This window comes from Leptidea sinapis, chromosome 30 (assembly GCF_905404315.1).
Source record: "Leptidea sinapis chromosome 30, ilLepSina1.1, whole genome shotgun sequence".
NCBI classification, from domain to species: Eukaryota; Metazoa; Arthropoda; class Insecta; order Lepidoptera; family Pieridae; genus Leptidea; species Leptidea sinapis.
In genome coordinates this window covers 8617861-8622066 of record NC_066294.1, presented here as the reverse complement: position 1 = coordinate 8622066, position 4206 = coordinate 8617861, and the positions used below count along the sequence as shown (strand labels likewise).

The following is a 4206-nucleotide window of genomic DNA, read 5'->3' as shown; positions in this document are numbered from 1 at the left end:
CAATTGTTTAAAAATTATTAGATTTCGTCTTATATTCACTGCAACAACGACTTTTTTACATCATTTCCTAAAATATGATCATGATTTCTTAACTGTGGTTTGTAGTTCTATGATTTTTGTACTTTCGTAATTCCCATAACACAAGACGGCATTTTAATCAAATTGTAAGCAATTCTGTCAACAACAAACGCGTGCGTACTGTTTTCGTATAGAGAGAGCGACTACGACCAAAGGGACCAATTGTCTCTATTTAGGCGATTCATTTTTGGCGCGCTAGTGACTTATTTACCTCTTTTAATACTATAATATCATTGACCTAAAAGCGATGAACAGTGACAACACTCGTGACTTCACTCGCATCGCGAGACATACTTTCTTATTCGTTCGTTAGCTTTCTTTCATGTCCCCGTATCGCTTGCTATAAATATTTTAATTATTGTTATCTATTGAAGGAAATTCTGTAAATAGATTTACGAATCCCGGATACGGTTAAGATCAGTTCGCGTTCTCATTCCTCTGACAATAACAGGATCAAGCTCCATAATACACGTACGCACGCACGTTCATTCTGACACGTTCGGCATCTTACTACGTGGTTTGCGTGAAATCATGGGAAATATCGATGACAACGGCGTGAATATCCTAGGTGCACGTTTAAAAGTAATTACTTTACGAGTGATTTTACTTTAATGATAAGTACTAGAGAAAATAATGTGATAAATGTTATATTTCATAGTGGGAGCGCGCGCCCCGCTGGGTGTCGGTGCCTCTGTACACGAGCGAGGCCCGCGAGCGCGTGCTGCTGAGTGCGCGCGTGTCGCTCCACGACTCGCTGCCGCACGCGCGGGCGGTTCTGTCTGCTCCCGCGCTGTTCGTCGCGCCCGTCGACTAGGGTGGCTGTGGAACTTAACATTGGATTTTAATAATGTTTAAGGCTATTCTTATCCTTTGTGAGATAATTTAATCTATATCTAAATATTTTATAATTTTAAGTTTATCAACTTACTATTTCTTCCCCATTTATCTTGATTGATAGACATATATAGCAGTCAGAGGGAAAAATAATACACCAGCAGGGGCGTGCATTTGTTTTCTAGTAAGGCACTGTGGATCTAATTAGTCATAGTTGAGCTTTGGAATATGAAATGATTGCTTACCGTAGGTATGTAGGTATTTAGAATCTAACGTAAGGAAAATTTTATGAGTGGGTGTTAAATAGAAGATTGGTTAGAAAATATTTGAATCAGATTAAAGTAAATTAACTTTAACACTAGTGCAATATTTATTTAGGTTCATAACGAGGTAGGCACTGCTTAATTGCCTATATGATATACATACCCCCCTGTACACACTGGTGTACAGGGGTATGTATACCATATATATACACTGGTGTACACAAGTGTGCGTCCTGACAGACTCAATTATGTAATTTCAAATTTAAAAAATATTTTTAGGAATGATTCACAAGTATTATTACAAAATCTAATTAAATTACAAAATATCATTACTTGCGCTTATCGTGATTTATATCACTGAGAACTTGTTACCATTTTAACGCTAGTAGTTTTAGAAGAATAATTTTCATCAACAAATTTTGTTTTCACAATGGTTCTAGGATCTTTTTATCTCATTTAATCTTTAGATTTATACTAGATTGGGATAGTTATTTATGTTGGCGAGCATAGTCATTTAGCCGACCTTTACGTTTCTCATAAAAATAAAATTAAGTTGCAAAGATTTTTATGTACACCCATGCTTTAAATCCTCTATTAAAGATTCTGAAACAGTTAGATTATAGTTAGACTAACATTAAAACACCCAATGTCGTAATAACCATTACATCATCCAAACGAGTGTTGTAATGTTGTACTGAATTTCATAACAACACTCCTTGTTTTTTTTCGATCCCTTCATGCGCAAAGAGTATCAATAAACAGCCACATTCTTATTGCTCGATGCGTGGTATCTGTATGAATTTCAAAAAAAGAACATGTTTGTTTACGCGCGTTCCACACTACCAGAACCTGGCGCGCCGTAAAAAAAAAGTAGGTTATTCGAAACAAATTTTCTTGAAAAAAATGAGCGATTGAAGTTTTGACAGCACACCACCGGATATTTTAAACGCTGCAAAAGAACATAATATTCAAGTGAATTTTAATAATTGCACATTACAAAATGTAAATTACTACTAAAATAAATAATTAAGTATTTCATTAACACTTAGTTTATTTGTATAAAATCAGTAATGTATCATATTAAGTTACTACTAGGACTGGCTGTTTTAATGTTAGCAGTAAGCTGTTTCAGAATCTTTTAAATGATTCATATTCTGGGTGTAAATAAAGTCTTGTATGCAACTGTGTATAATTAGGTATTAAAACACTCATATGATAAACCCACATTCGTGTTTTAATACCCCTTATTACACAACAGTTGCATAAATAACTTTTACCTATTATAACCGTTTGATCGCTTTCCTGACTTGGGTTCAGAATCTACCAGTTACTACCATATTATGTCTATGATAAGATTATTTTTATTATTTGAAGGGTGTGAATAATTTAATTACAATAAATATTATTTTAATTGTTTTGTCTATCTTTTAATAATTCAAATTTACCAACAAGTATAATAATGATTTTACTACTACAGAGAATAAAGTGAGCAGTCCTTTCCGATTTTTACATGACTTGTCTTGAGGACATGAGAAAATTTATTCAAATGCAGGACGCCCGCGCGCCTGATTAACACATTCAATGCCACCACGATTTTCTAATACTTCCCAGCGATGCCGCCCTATAAAAAACGCAAACATGCTAGGTGTGCTCGCGGCACCGCAGGATGGAATTACGTAGCACGCTAGGCGTGTTCACCGGCACTGTTAAGAGGTAAAATCAAAGAAAGCGTTATTTCGGCTTCAACCGTGTTTATTGATCAGTCTTTCTCGAGTTACTGAAGAGATATTTTGTTTTTAGCAGTGTTTGTGCTTTTGAAAGTTAAATTATGGCAGTTAGTAGATTCCAAGGTAAGTATTTATCGTAATTTGATCAGTGAATTTCAACCTTTGGTTACTTATTTATGATTTTTTAGGGAAAACAAAATATGTGCAAGAAACAGTGGAATATGATGATGATGCGACGCAAGCAGATAGCCCACCCTCACAAAAACGCCCAAAAGTAGGAGGTGAGCCGATAACATATTTCTCTTATCTTGTCTTAAAACTTTTAGTGCACTTATTGTGACGTAGTGGATTAGTGTTAAATTGTAAATCATTCGGTCGGTACCTGGTACCTACTTTATGATATGCAGGTACCTATAGATAGCACATTATATTGTCAATATTAACGTATTTCATAAGGTTTTTGAAGCAGCACCGCAAGTAATTAACCGCATCAATTTTACACAAAAGAATTAAGGAACAAAAAGATTCTTAAAAAACCGACGATTGTGTTTGAAAACATTATTTGCACTGTTATATATTATCGCTAATAACACAATAAACAAGCCGTGCTGACTGCTGACGCATCTATTGTTTTACAAATAGGCTGATAACATTTCAACTCCAGATGTTTAAAACGTTACAGGAATCTGTCTACAATTCTAAGAAGTTTAGATTTTAATTTGGAGACAGTAAATGTTTTGAACTTATTGATCCGATGTCGAACACTTCGAACACTGATGTAAGGAGCTATACTAATGTTAAAGACTTGCTGCCCGTGGTGCAATAAAACGTGGGAATAGGACGCCGCCTGTTGCGCTCTCTGTTACAGACCTTACGGCAGGCATGGTAACGTCCCAATGTGCGGCTCACCTAATCTTTTTATGACACTCGGGTTTGTTTTATTACCAAAAAAATAATTGGCAAGCAACTGAAGTAAATGGTATTCCTACTAGGGACTTTATTTATAAACGATCGCCAAACGTATCTAATATTAGCAGTGCCCCGCGGTTTTACCCACGTCTTACGGGAACCATTTACTTTTTAGGGATAAAAAGTAGCCTATAGCCTTCCTCAATAAATGTGCTATCAAACACCGAAAGATTTTTTCAAATGGGCCCAGTTATTCCTGAGATTAGCGCGTTCAACCAAACAAACAAACTCTTCAGCTTTATAACATTGGAATAGATCCTGGGCAGGGTTTTGTCTTCTTCCGATGAATGAAAAGATATTGGTGAAAGAGAGAGAAGGAAACAGATCCGAGTTAC

General features: G+C 35.6%; 1 long non-coding RNA gene across 1 annotated transcript; it reads left to right on the top strand.

Moving 5' to 3' along the window:
- Window positions 1-2842: 2842 nt before the first annotated feature.
- On the top strand, window positions 2843-3185 carry LOC126973735 (uncharacterized). The gene is made up of 2 exons (XR_007731414.1): window positions 2843-3025; window positions 3091-3185. It is a non-coding gene; the product is annotated as an uncharacterized LOC126973735 (long non-coding RNA).
- The last annotated feature ends 1021 nt before the right edge of the window (window positions 3186-4206 follow it).